The sequence below is a fragment of the Eulemur rufifrons genome, chromosome 2 (assembly GCF_041146395.1).
Source record: "Eulemur rufifrons isolate Redbay chromosome 2, OSU_ERuf_1, whole genome shotgun sequence".
In the NCBI taxonomy this organism is placed as follows: Eukaryota; Metazoa; Chordata; class Mammalia; order Primates; family Lemuridae; genus Eulemur; species Eulemur rufifrons.
Window position 1 is genome coordinate 72,446,566 of NC_090984.1, and position 15,820 is coordinate 72,462,385.

Here is a 15,820-nt window from a genome sequence, read left to right on the forward strand (position 1 = left end):
TTTTCAGTGGTCTCTCTTTCATCTGAGCACCGAGAATGAACAAAATCTGCCACACGTAGTTAGGTACATTTAGACTTATCCTGCATTGCTTTTTTTCTAATTGCTTTGTTTTCAAGCTCACTACCCTAATTGTATTAGGTTATCTCTCTAACTTGAGGCTGGTTTCCCTAAAGACACAGCAGTATCTAACTTTAGCTGAGCATATGACTGTAATTTAAAACATATTTCACCAATGAGAAATTTATGATAGAGATTTGCATTTGATCCAGGTAGAAGATAACTAACCAATAATGAATTCTTTTAAGAAAAATCCTATGGCTTATGTAATTATGTGGCAGGTAAGCTCTCATTGGTTCCTCATGTGTTGTCAACTTTAAACAAATATTTAGGAGTCATGTACCATGTGAGCCACCTGGGATACGATAGTGTACAAGACACAGTCCCTGATCTCAAGAACTCTCTAGTCTGGAGGGAAAGACAAATAGATAAGGAGGGGATTTTTGTAGAGTGTGATGTGTGTTTAGCATAGGGTGTTCTAGGAACACAGATGAGACAACTAGACCTGGTCTGGAGGTCAAGAGAAGCTTCTGGAGGAAATTACAATTTGAACTAGCTGAAATCTGAAGGTTCAGTAAGGGTTAGAATGGTTGAGAAGATCACTGAAGCAGAAGGAAGAGTATGTGCACAAAATCTGAAGTTTGTGTAGAACTTATTTTTTTCTTTCTTTTCAGAATTTAGAAGTAGATTTTTTTTTTTTTTTTTTTTTTGAGACAGAGTCTTGCTTTGTTGCCTGGGCTAGAGTGAGTACGGTGGCGGCAGCCTAGGTCACAGCAACCTCAAACTCCTGAGCTCAAACTATCCGCCCGCCTCTGCCTCCCAGAGTGCTATGATTACAGGCGTGAGCCACCGCACCCAGCAGACTCATATGGTATTTATATTTTATCAGAAGCTTTCTTATTTGGTCTTCATAAGTACTCAGTGAACTAGATTTGTTGGGCACTATTATACCCATTATATCTCTACTGAGGACCTTGAGTTTCAGAAGGGGAAATATTCAAAGCCAGGCATGGATCTGGGAATATTAGAATTCAGGTCTCTTGAATTCCTGTTCAATATTCTTTTCACTAGACCAGGAAGGGTAGTGAAAAGGCAAAAAGTTTTCTTACGGTGTTTTAAATAACCTTAGCTGATGTTGAATGGAGGCCTAGATATTAGGCCTAATATCTAGGGGTCTTCCAGCAACCCAGGCTATTTCAGCAAAACCCAATTCCTTCTCAGTTAGTAGTAGTACTGCGGGTGTCTTTGCCACTATTTATTTAATTCAGACCAGTAGATCAGGGAGGTCTCCAAGAGGAGTCTGTGGAAGCTCCTAGAAGGTGAAGAGCCATGAATACAGGATTTGTTTGCTCCCAGAGCCCAGTAAATACCCTGTGGTTTAGACCTTTGATTTTGATGTTGAACCCAGCACAGTATGTGGTTTTCCTACTCTTTCCTAGGCTCAGAAAAATATCCAGCTGAAAATAGTCAAATATTGCTGTTTACCCTGGGCAATTTGTGTAGAATAGTTTGGTCCCCAAGAGCTGTCACTTCAAGTTGCCAAGAGTTCAGACCTGGAGTTTTGCTGTAGGAGTGTGTTGAGCACTTTATGACTGGCGGTTCTGCTGGAGTGAGGTCACAGAGTTCAACAGTGGAATATGTTAGAAAGGAAAACACTTTCTGGTGTGTAGAAACATGCCCTTCAGCAAATCTGCTAACTTCATTTTAACCTGGACCTTTTTCTTCTGAATGTAATAAAGTGTCCGAAATGACTGCACTTGGTGATAGGGTCTCTTCTGTCATTTACAGCAGTGGAGAATTCACAGAGTAAGTGAATTACTTTGGTTTTCAATAAAAATGTTAATATCTGCCTTAGATGTGAACACAAGACATTGCATTTCAATAATTAGATGATCAAATCGGCAGGGGCTGAGAGAGAAGAGAGGAGTGTGTGGAGCCGCCACTCAGTGAGAGAGAGAGGAAGAAGGGGAGAGAGAGAGAGAAAGAGCGCGCGCGAGCGCACGCACACAGAATGAGAGAGCAAATGCATGAGCAGAAAGGAAGACTTGGAGATATGTAGCACTTTAGAGGAGCTCGAACCATGCAAAATAGGATTAAGAAGACAGCAAATCAAAACTGCTTTCATTTGACAATGACAGGTAATGCTGTGTTAGTAGTTTTCTTCCCAGGAATAAGAAGTGGCTGCATGTGTCTTTCTTCTCTGACTTAGATATGTGGCCCTTTCCATGGCCATGAAAGAAACTAGAATGTAACTTTTTTTTCAGTTATATAAATTGCAGGTAGCCTAGGAAGAAGTGCAGCATAATTTTAACATAAAGAGAACTGTTCACACCTATCAGCATTATGCTATTTTGTATTTCAAGACTCAAAACTTCTACCATTAAAACACACAAAGAAAATTATATATGCCCTGCTAGTAAGATGGCACAGAGACTTATCTGTACAAGATTCTAACTGAATCACTTTTTTTCTATATAGTTTTATTAATAATAGCTGTCACTTAAAGAACATATAGTATGTTCAAGGCACTGTGTTAAAAAACAGTTGCACGCAATATGAAAGACTTAATAGGTTGTATAATCTGACCTATTTTACAGATGTGTAAACAGAGGCTCAGAAAAATTTAGTATTATAATTTTCCCAGGTCTAATGAACAATGGGAAAGAGCTGAGATTTTAACTCAAGTAGTGTGAGGAGGAATCCGTGGACTAAATTCACTGTAAATGGCATTTTTCAGGTGGTGTGCTTCCATTTCTTCATCTAAGACCCAGAAATAGGCAGTCCTAGTGCTTAGATTCTATTTAAGAATTATTTTAAGATATTTTGGGTACAGCTAATATATTAGCTTTATCTTGGAGTTTCATTCAAATGTCAACTTAATTTCTAAGTAATGCAATCATTGTTTTGTATGATTGATAAATCTGAATAGTAATTGGTGTTGGAATTCATATACATAAATCTTCTGACCCCAGATGTTCTTCAGGCTTTGAATATGCCTTTCCTCTTAGACTTTGTTCAGTCATCTATTATAAAAACAAAAAGAAAAGCCAACTAAGGAAGTATTCTCACTCATTGAAATCTATGTGTATTTCCTTCATATCTCTACTTGAAATGCTCTGTAGTTCTCAAGGGTAACCTATGTAGTATTTAAATTGTGCTTACAAATAAATACAAATTATTAACTAGCCTATAATAATTTCCTACAGAAAGCATAGTAAAAACATGGTAATAGGGAAATTTAATCTTTATTTATTTATTTACTTACTATTTTCTAAGCAAAATCTGATGCTTTTTCTGGGAAGGTATCTAATCAGGTACTGCAAGGCTCAGTTGAACTAGATAGTTCTAATTTCTCTCAAATACATTCAGTGACTGGAGAAAAGGACATGTCTCTAGAGGGTGGCTACGAAGGAAATGAGGACGAGATAAGGAGACCCAGTAGCCTGTAAGCACCTCTGCCTCTGGATAACATCTCCCGGACCTACTTCTGAACAGGTGGCTGCTGTCTTCTTGAATGTCAGGGTTCGAAGAAATAACATTTAAAAAAACAACAACAAGAATTTCCCTGAGGGATTATATCCAAATGTCAGGTTTGAGTTGCAGCAGAAAACAGATAATTTCTGGAAGCATGGCCTTTTTGTGTGTGTGTTTGTTTAAAAATGTTCCTGCTGTTATAGGTGAGAAGGCAAAAATCAAAACAGTTTATGGAACTCATTATATGGCCATCCAAGTATTTCTCATTCATAAAAATATTTTAGTTTACAGATTCTTAACAACCAAGTAGCATATCAACCAATTATCACCACACTGCAGCTTCTGCCAGATGTTGATATTGCCCTCATCTGTAAGTACATCACATTATTTTACTTTATGCCTTAGAGCTTTTTCAATGGGCAATAATTCTCAAACTTTCCTGGCATCTACAAGATGGGACACTGTGGCATATACGCCCTAAGGTAACCCCAGTAAGTCATACCCTTGTATATTCCCTTTCCCCTGAATGTGGGATGGACCTGTAATTCCAATAGAATATTGGCAAAGGTGATGGGACCTCATTTCTGTAATTATATCATATTCTATAAATATCTTCTTTTTTTTAGATAGCATCTTGCTCTGTTGCTCAGGCTGGAGTGCAGCAGCATCATCATAGCTCACTGCAGTCTCCAACTCCTGGGCTCAAGTGTTCCTCCTGCCTCAGCCTCTCGAGTAACTGGGACTGCAGGCACATGCCACCATGCCCAGCTAATTTTTCTATTTTTTGTAGAGACAGAGTCTTGGTATGATTTTTTATTTATTTATTTTTTTTTTCATCTTATTGTTATGGGGGATACAGAATTGCAGGTTACATACGTTGCCCATGTACCGCCTTTCCCCCCAAGTCAGAGCTCCAGGCGTGTCTGTTCCCCAGGTAGTGCCCGTTGCACCCATCATGTAGGTATATATCCCTCCCTTCCCCATCCCCCCTTCCTGAGTCAGCACCTTCAAGCGTTACCATTCCCCAAAGGGTGCGCAATGCACTCATTGGTAGGCATACACCCATCCCCTCCCCCACCCCCCACCTCAGTCTGATAACCGATTGGTGTCGTTCCTAGATGTGTATTTAGGTGATGTTCAGGGAAACCAATTTTCTGGTGAGTACATGTGATGCTTGTTTTTCCATTCTTGGGATACTTCACTTAATATAATGGGTTCCAACTCTCTCCAGGAGAACCATAGAGATGTCGTATCTTCATTATTCCTTATAGCTGAGTAATATTCCATGGTATACATATACCACAGCTTACTAATCCAATCATGTATTGATGGGCATTTGGGTTGTTTCCACATCTTTGCTATTGTGAATTGTGCTGCTATAAACATTCGGGTACATGTGTCTTTGTTACAGAATGACCTTTTTTCCTTTGGATATATGCCCAATAATGGGATTGCTGGATCGAATGGCAGGTCTACTTGAATCTGTTTAAGATAGCTCCATAATGCTTTCCACAGGGGTTGCACTAGTTTGCAGTCCCACCAGCAGTGTATGAGTGTTCCTGTCTCTCCACATCCACGCCAACATGTGTTGTTTTGGGTTTTTTTGATAAAGGCCATTCTCACTGGAGTTAAGTGATATCTCATTGTGGTTTTGATTTGCATTTCTCTGATGATTTTTTGTAGTGACTGGGTCTTGCTGCTCTCAAACTCCTGGACTCAAGCAATCCTCCTGTCTTGGCTCCCAAAGTGCTAGAATTACAGGTGTGTACCACTGTGCCCAGCCTGTAAGACTCTGTCTTAGCAGACCAGAGTGAGATGTTCTCCTGGTGGCCTGGCAGACATAAGCTGAATGCTGTGAGATGGCCTCTAGAGGGGGCGTATGGCAAGGATCTGAGGGTGTCCCCTAGGAGCTGAGAGCAGTCTACAGTCAACTGCTGGCAAGAAAATGGGGACCTCAGTCATACAACCAGACAAAATACATTTTCCAACAACCTGAATGAGCTTGGAAAAGAACCTAAGCCCCAGGTGAGAACACAGCCTAGCTGACTCCTTGATTACAGCCTTTTGAGGTCCTGAGTGTGTATCCAGTTAAGCATGCTCAAATCTTCATCCAAGGAAACTATGCGATTAGAACTGTGCACTGTTTTAAGTGTGTGGTTATTAGTTACACAGCAATAGAAAATGCATATAGATGCTATGGCCTGCCTATCCTATTCAAAAAGAACTGAATGATAACTGAATTGTAGAATATTAATACAATTTAAAACAGTTTCAACTTTTTAACAGCTCACTTTAGTAGCTCATGGAAAGGTTACTAGTAAATAGCTCTTTAATTGTATGTAAAAGTGAGAGGCTAAGGAAGGCCAAATCGCTTGCTCACTCAGATGGGATTGAGTACAGGAACCACATTATGGGGTCTACTTAAGTGGGCTGACAAGTTATGTGGAGAAACACTACTTTCTATTTTCACATTTTCCCTGGTTTAGTAGTCTCAGTTGCTCCCAAATGTTGTCACAACAAAACACAAAGGTGTTTCTATGAGACTGTTGCTCTGTTTTCTGGAGTAATGATGTGTAATGCAGTCAGTAGGGGCATCCTATAGAAGATATAGAAGAGGGAAGTTGTGGACTGTGTGGTTTTACTGGGTAAAGCTGAGAACCATAATTTAATGTGAGGACCTCTTTGATTAGCTGCTTGTTTCCATTTCTTAAAACCAAACAAAACAAACTACCTAGACTTGTAAATTAAAAAATTAATGTATACCCAAGGAAAAAATGTCAAGCCATACAAAAATATATACTGAAATATCTAACTCTGTCCTCTGATCTTGGATCCTGTCCCCAGGGGCAACAGTTGTTACCTCCCAAATGGAGAGGTTAGTTTGCTTAGCAGGTGTCAAGTCAATAGACACAGCCAAGTTGGTTATAGCAAGGGGGTTTTATTGGCACAAGTAAGGAGCACACTGGGGAGAGTTCCTAAAGCAGCACATCCCCAAACAAGGGGTTTGGGCAGGTTTTTATAGTCAGAGGGTAATGGGGCATGATCTGATAGGATCTTTGATGGGGTGAGGCCAGGAAACATGCTCTAAATAGATCCTGACATGGGATGCCAGGGCTGAATCTGATTTGATCCTAGATCTGCTTCTTAACTCAGTCCTAACTCCTTGGTTCGAGCACTTAGGTTCTGCCCAGGGTTGCACATTTGATTCCTCTGAGTACGCTCAGGTTACATGACCTTCAACCTGGGGGTCCATGGCAACCGAGAGGAGGTGGAGCTTATGTGGTGACATGAACGATGGGGAGCCGCTATAAACACAGATGAAGCTTCACTGCTGGCCCGAGGCTCATCTCCTGCTGTGTATTCCGGTTCCTAACAGCCCACAGACTGGTACTATTCTGTGGCCTGGGGATTGGAATTGAAGTATAAAGCCAACTTCCTCTGCTCAGCTCATTGGAACACTTACTCTACTTTGTGGAATGAAGTGTTGCCCAATTCTAGAATTGCAAATATAACCAATTAAGATATTTTAACTAAATTTATGTAATTTTGTCTTTTGATATATGCATTAATTCATTTAATCTTAAAAACCCTATGAAATGGATAGGTACTTCTTTGAGCACTGCTTTACAGATGAGGACAGCGAGGCACCAAATGCTGAGGAGCTTGTTCAGAGTCATAGAGCTAGTAAGTAGTGGAACCACTTACTAACCCAGAGAGTAGAGCTTCTAAATGTGCTTTAAAACATTAAAACATTTTTTTTGGTGCATTCACAGTTGTACACATGTGAATCTATCTGTAGGATAAATTCCTCAAGATCAACTTTCTGAGTTGGAGGATTCGCACATTTTTAGTTTTCATAGATACTGTCAAATTACCTTCCAAAGACATGGGTACACTCACTCCCAGTGTGCGATAATTCTTTGTTCATCACAACCTTGCCAAGACAGTATGCTATCAAACCATTGCCAATCTGGCAGCTAGAAAATACTGTCTTTATTTTGCCTTAACTTGCGTTTATTTATGAGAGGGACTGGGCATCCTTCCATCTGCGTATAAGCCATATGTGTTTATTTTTCTGTGAAATTCCTATTTTATTTTTCTAAAGGATTTTGAGTATTTTCCATAATGATTTTTAGAAGCGTTTTCTATTTTAAGAAAAATAACCTTTTACTTTTGAATATATTGCTGACATTCTTTCACTTTTTTTTTTTTTTTTGACTTTTTTCTCATTCATACTGTTTGGTCTTAATAACACAGAAGTTTTAAATTACCATAAAGGGTAATTTATCAATATACTGTTATGGATTCTAGATTTTCTAGTCTTGATTTTGAAAGTTGTTAACTTCAGGATTTTGAAAAATTGGTATATATTATGGATGTGGTTTTATTATTTTTCTTTCAAAATGTAATCCAGTTGGAATTTATTTTGGTATAAAAAGTGAGGGAAGAATTCAGCTTTGCTTTTAGTTTAAATGGCCTTTTGCATATACAATAATTCCCCCTTATCTATGGCTTAGCTTTCTGCAATTTCAGTTATTTAATATTAGGCTGACTGTGGTCTGAAAATATTAAAAAGAAAACTTCAGAAATAAACAACTCGTAAGTTTTAAATTGCATGCCACCATTCTGAGTAGCGTGATGAAATCTCTCATTGTCCTGCTCCATCCTGCTTGGGTCATGAATCTTCTCTTTGTCCAGCATATTCAGGCTGAATGTGCTACCTGCCTGTTAGTCAGTAGACCTCTTTGTCATCAGGTAGACTGTCACAAGTATCACAGTGCTTGTGTTCAAATAACCCTTACTTTACTTAATAATGGTCCCAAAGCACAAGAGTAGTGATGCTGTAATATTGTTACAATTGTTTTATTTTATTATTAGTTATGGTTGTTAATCTCTTACTGTGCCTAATTTATAAATTAAGCTTTGTCATAGGTATGTATCTATAGGAAGAAACAGTAGTGCATATGTAGGATTTGGTCCTATCTGAGGTATCAGGCAGCCCCTCTGGGTCTTGGAATGTACCCCTCGTGATAAGGGAGGTCTACTGTACTAAGTTCTATTTACCTGTGTATGTTTCTAGACTTTTTGTAACCATTCCGTAGTATGGCCACCTAGGCTTCTCTCCCCTTCCCCCCACACATTCACACATTTCTATTCTTTTTCAGAATTTTCTAGCTGTTATCACGTATTTCTTTTTTCCAATTAAACTTTAAAAATAGTTCGTCCCTGTACAAAAAAATGTCATTCTTAATGATATCACACTAAGTATTTAGATTAATTTATGGGAAACTGAAATATTTACTATTGAATATTCTTAACCAAAAATGAGGTATACATTTCCATTAATTTATAGTTTTAATGTCCCTAAGAAAAACTTGAGGTCGTTTTTCCCACCATTTCTTGTTTATTACTTGGGTGTATACGTGTATTTTTGTGTATGTGAGTGTTGGTAAATAGAATCTTTCCTTATATTATTTTTGATTGGTTACAGTTTTTACCCAGGAAAGCTATTGGATTTCTGGGTTACCAATTTTGTAACAGCTAGATGGCTGAATTGTTATTATTTTGCTGATATTATATATTTTGAAAATGATTGAATACTTACTATCACTTGTTTTAAAATGGTTTGTCCAAGTATTTCTTGTCTTGTTGAATTTTTTAATTTTATTTTTTGCCTCAAAATGCATGGGCATATTTTGCATTTAAAATCAATCTATTTTATTCATACAACTTTCTTTTGTCTTGTGTTTTTTCTGTGAGAATGTGTTCCACTTTCTTTTTCTTATTTATTTTTTATGATTTTGCTGTTTTATTTTATTGTTACTATTTTACTACTACAAAGAAATACATATATGTTGCAGAAAAATAGAGAATAAAAATAAGGGAAAAAAATTAAAAGATCGTAGTTTGACTGCCAAAGATTACCACTGCAATGTTACTAAATACAGATATAGTGCATATCCTTTAGATATTTCCATGTACATATAAATAAACATACGGATACATAATATTTTCCCTGTCTTCTAGAATATGAAAGCTTCTATTACTAACCCCAGACCAGACAGTTTTTAATCACGATTTGGCAGCTCACTTTTTGGCCTGGATAGCATGCATTCTCAAGCTTGAAGGCTAATAAATTTACCAAATTGTGCTATGGTATTGGTCATTCTATACTGTTTTTCTGCCAGTACATATGTGCCCTTCTAATTTGAAGATTCAGGGTTTTTCTTCATTTTAGTGTTCTGATATTAGAGTCAAAAAACATAGCAGTTCTATGACTTCAGGTATGTCTGAAAAATAATCTTAAAGTACTTTGGATCATGGTAGGAAAACATACTGAGAACCTTCACAACACTGGTGTTGTCATTTCAGACCATTTGCAAAGATTATCTCCTGGTCCCCTTTATTTATAGAATTATAACTATGTTGATAGTATTACAGCTATTTCCATGTTAAGAAGCACTATCAATTATTTTCAGTTGAGTTCATTTATTTAATAAGAAATCATTTCCAGCTCTTTTGTTCCCTTTTCAACCTCATAATTTCTATCATAAACATTAACTGATACATACTAATTTGTACAGATTTTTATTGTTTTGTTTTAGTTCAAATTGCTCTCCCTCTTGTCTTTGTTTTCCTGTTGGTCTGTTTCTTTCTCTTTTTCTTTCTTCTGTCTTTTTCTCCATGTACATGTGTACACGCAAACACACACACAAACACATATATACATGCATGCACAGCCCCAAAGACACACATAAATTTCTAACCTTCCATTGTTTGTGTCATTAAAGAGAGGCAGTCTGAGAATTAGTCCCATCATATAAGTGCTGCATACGAAATCAGCCAAACTAGATCTAAAGCAAATTTTTTTCTCTTGAAAACTTACAACTTTTCAGACTCTTATTTGCATTTTCTCAAACTCAAGAAACGCATTCCATAAAAGGTTAACTATATAACAAAAATTTGTTTGTGAGGTAACTGGAGGTTTGGGTTTCTGTTGAAATTTCCCAGAGAAAGGAAGTGAAGGGTCAAATATAATCCATCATGTCTAACAATATTCCAAAAAATGTTTTTGGTTTCCTTTTTATCTCTTCTTTTGAAAATTTTAAGACAATCACAGAACACCGGTGACAACATGATGATGTATGGCAGAGGGTGGAGGAAATGGATTAAAAGAAGGCAAACTGGTTTTATAACTTAACTGTCCTTAGAAAACCAGGCTAATGAGATGCATTTTCCCTCTAATGACTTTCATTTCAAGATACTGTGTGGTTTTCCCCCAAAATGTGATGAATTCTTACTTTACAAATCATTTTGATTTCCTCTTGTTGTCATACTGTGTCTAATTTTGCTGAGTTACTGGCAGTACGTTGTAGTGATGGGGAGTTATAACCACCAGTATTACCAGGGATCAGATTTTCTGGTTTTATGACTTGAAATCATATCTTTCATTAAGAACTCTGTGATTTAATTTTACTATAGTTTAATTGATACAAAAACAGGAAATGACATTTTGTTGTATAATCCCATAGGCTTGACTGTGAAATGCCTAGTATAGAATATGTTCAGGATAAGTACTCAGTAAGTATTGATTTGTTGTTGAATGAATAAATGACACACAAATAGAAGAAGGTGATTTTATAGAAATAATCATGAGGTTTGAGCTTATTAGAATGGACAATTTACGATTAGAATAATTTAGTAATTTCTTCCCTGGTTATTTGGCCTGGGTCCAAAATACAGTTCACACTGTGGAGATTTAAAAACCTCTGCTACTGAGAGAGAGCAATTCTATGCCCTTGGATAGTGAAAGTTTTTTTGGACAAAGGTACACACTCACACTCACCCACCCACCCACACACACAAACACACCTAATGCAGAAACATTGTAGCTTAGATTAGCCTTGCTCTTGGTATTATACAATGTGGGGGAAATAACTCGGAAATGGACCAGCTTTTCATTTTATTGTTCATTATTGGCTGACTCAAGCTCGGAGCTGAAAAGACTAACTCTCAGACAGTCCCTTCAAAGTTTGGAGATTTATTCAGGATAAGCATCTGGAAGACTGGATGCTTATCTGTGCTATTTAGTCCCATCCAGCCCAAAATGTGGTTAGAAATATGACGAGATTGTTTTTTCTGTGAGAGAAAGTTGGACCTTTCTCTTTTAAGCAAAGAACTGTTGGATATGTATATATATATTTTAAATTAAAACTATTTCACAGCTTCTTGTAATCCAGCTGTGTCCAGGAAATGACAGTTATAATCAAAGTGTAATTCACATGTTTTCCACTCTCTCCAAAGCCTTTTTTTGGAAATCAGGAGATGATGGAGATTTATGTGTATTTTTCATTCCTAATGAATTTCAATGTGATTGGGTTGATTTTAGGGGAAAGAGGGAATTGAATAGCTTGAACTTATCTCCTTTGAAACAAACACTTTTTATTATATCATCTAATTTGACGCCATAGAAACACTCAGTAGAGTGCAAACTATTTTGATTCTTTGGAGTATATACAGATAAATAATTTGGATGGTATTTTCCAGAACAGAGATAATGGCACTATCCTGTTACAGAGGGAAAACGTTTAGGGTGGCCTGGGACCTTTCTGGGCCACAGGCATCCATGAGTCCTACTCCTGGATACGTCATATACAGAATTCATTGTCGAGGAGCTGCCAATGTAGGTTCATTTAAAAAGCCCAGAATCTTAGAAATCACTCGCCATGATTTAGGGATTACCCCTTTCCCCATTAGAATCATAGATTTTAATAAAATAAGAAATTTAGATAATCTAGTCCAGTGGTTTTCTTAAAATAAAATTTTAGTATCTAACTTTGAAATTCTCCAAATACACTGAAAATTATGGAAAATAACCATAACATGCATTCACTATTAGTATTAAGCAGATGGTAACATTTTGCTATCTGCTTCAGATTGCTTTTTAAAAAACAGAAAAAAATATTCCTGATACACCCTTCTTGCATCCCCCAATCCTTTTGCCTATTTCTCCCCAGAAGTAATCTCAACCTTGAAATGCATGCAAGTGTTCTTATCTTTTCTAAAAATGCATTTATTCAACAATGCTATATTTTTTATGTCTTATTTAAAATTACATAAATGGAATCGTTATGAATGCCAATTTGCAAATTGCTTTTTTACTTATTATTGATTTTTGTTATTTATCCATGTTGGTAAATGCAGATCTAGATTATTTATTTTAACTGGTATAGTATTCCATTGTATAAATTAACCACATTTAAGAGATGGTAAAGTTATTTCCATTCTCATTGTTCCAAAAAGTGCTTCAGTGAACATCTTGCGTGTGTATCCTTGTGTATACATCCCTTGTGCTTTTCCAAGATAAAGAACATGGACCCAGAAGTGGAATTTCTGCGTCATAAACTATTTACATTTCATATTTTATTGACTTTTGCTCTAATGCCCTCCACAGTACTTGTACAATTTTTTTTTTTAATACTCACACCAGCAATCACTACCTGGTTAAGGGTTTGTGCTGTCAGATTTATTAACTTTTTGCCAATTTGGTGAGTGTGAAATGGTATCTCATTATAATTTATATTTTTTGTGTCTTTTTTTTTTTTTATTTTATTTTTTTATTTAATTTTACAGAATCAAAGAGTCTAACAGTATATCTTGTTAGATACAGTATGTCCTCATAATGTATACATTATTTCTTGTACAATGATATGAAATAATATGGGAAATATTCATGATAAATTATTAAGTGAACAGTGCAAGTTAAAAACAATAGGGGGGGTGGGGAAAAAAATATGAAACTATTGTTTTTTTTGTGTCTTATTAGGAAATTCCTATTTTCCCCAAGGCCATAAAATATATATTTTCTTGGAAAATTTTCATATTTTTGATTTTTCTTTTTTACTTCTTTAATTCATTTGCATTTTATTTTGTGAATGACATAAAGTAAGAATATCTTCTTGTGTTTTTCCATATAAGCAGTTTTCCAAAAATAGTTATTGAATAGTCCACTCATAATTCTTGCCTAGATCTGGTCACATGACCCCACCCACACAAGAGGGGTCAGGTAGTGCCCAGAAGTGGGGAGAACTGAATATATTGATGGACAGTAACAATAATCACCTCCAATGGATGTGATGATTTTAAAATTTGTTCAAAGATTCTTTGATACTCCTCTTTTCAAAAAGTGCAGTCTAACTTCTCTTCTTTTGAGTGTAAGTTAGACTTAGTGACACATATTCTAGTGGCAGAAGTGATGGTGTGTGACTTCTGGGGTGAAGTCAGGAAAGGTACTATGGCTTCTTCCTTGTCTTTCGAATTGCTCATTCTGGGGGAAGCCAGTTGTCATGTCATGAGGATACTCAGGCAGCCCCAGGGAAAAACACATGTGGCGAGGAACTGAGGCTTCTTTGCAACAGATGACACTAACTTGCCACCATGAAAGTAGATCCTCCAGCTCTAGGCTAGCCTGAAGATGACTAGCAGCCTTGGCCACTGGGATCTTGGCTATGAACTAATGAGAAGTCCTGAGCCAGAACCACTCAGCTAAAACATTCCCAGATTCCCAACCCACTGAAATTCTGTGAGATAAGAAGTGCTTGTTGTTGTTCTATGCCAATATGTTTTAAAGTAATTTGTTAAATAGAAATAGAGAATTAATGAATTGAGTTTCACCAAATTTGAAGGCTATGTTTGATTCAGTATGATTAGAAATACAGGCCATGTGGTATAAGCCACATCTAATTTATTGGTCCTCAGAGAGCACCTCAAAGAAGCAGTTATCCACCAGAGCAGATTAAACTGATGGACAACCAGAAGCCTACAAAGCCATCTATGCCTATTGAGGAGCGTGGACAACAAAAAAAAACACCCCCCCCCCCCACAAAACCAGTACTCACTGATAGGAAACTTGAATAAAAATTTATAACTGTGAGTGCTCCAAATTGTAGTGACATTTGCTATTTATCTGCTTCTTACACAGGCAACTCCATGGAACCAAGCCTCAGATTGAGTAGGCATTTATTTACTTAATGGCATATAATATAGGGAAAATAAAGCCCGGGTCCAGCTGTCTCTAGTATAGAAATATCATCTGGACTCCATACATCATAGAATTTTGGGAAAGTCAAAGTAAATAATGTGAGAAACGCTTTTGGGAAGGAACGCAAAGGAACTGTGCAAATGTATCACTGGAATTTTTAGCAGTCAGAAAAAGTTAGGTTTTGCTGTAGTAATGGAAAACTCCAAAAACTTAGGGGCTCACAACTCATGAAGTTTATATTTTTTTCATGGTAGACCACTCCCAGGTGGCTATGGTCAACTGTCATGTCACGTTCACTCTGGGACCCAGAAGGCAGAGCAGCCTGTAGCTGGAGTAGTAACTCTTGTAACAGGAGAAAGCGTCATGGAGGACTTCTGGAAGTACAGGTTCAGCGATTCACTAGACAGATTCACAGCATATAGTTGTATGGTGATGATTTATTACAGTGAAAGGATACAAAGCAAAATAAACAAAGGAAAAGATACATGGGGCAAAGTCTGGAGGAAACTAGGTGCAAATTTCCAAGAGTCCTTACCTAGTGCAGCCACATAAGATGTGCTAATTCCTCCAGCACCAAATTGTGACATGTGTGAAATGTTGTCTACCAGTGAAGCTCATGAGAGAGATTTTTACTGTCAGTGTCCAAAGTTTTTACTAGAGGATGGTCATGTAGACATCCTCTGCCAGGATGTACCCAAATTCTAGACTCCCAGAAGGGAAACATGTATTCAGCATTAGCCATATTCTTTGCACAAGCAACTTAGGTATCACGAAACATTCTTATCAGGGAATGGTGGGAACCTTCCTGAAATCCAAGCTCCCCAGTGCCAGTGGAGTGCCAACTTTGCACACAGGCCTTCTAAGCCAAGGAGCCTCAGACCTGCTATGCTAATCCTTTTGGCGCAAACACATAACTTCTCACATTTCACTGGACAGAGCAAGTCACATGGCCAAAACTGATATTAAAGCAGTGGGAAAGTATAGTCTTCCTGCAGGAAGTGGCAGCCCATATTTTGAACTATAATATAATTTACTACAGATTATTATTAATACCTATAGATCCTTTGAATGAAACAATATTGAAAAAAGAGAAGGAATTGATACCTTCTATACATATGCATATGTGTACCTTCTAGATGTTTTCATGGTCTAGGCTCATACTGTTTAAATTGTTTAATTGAAATGAATTGAATTATACAATGCTCTGAAGAAAAAAACATAGCAGTAAGTATGAGAGAGACACTGAGT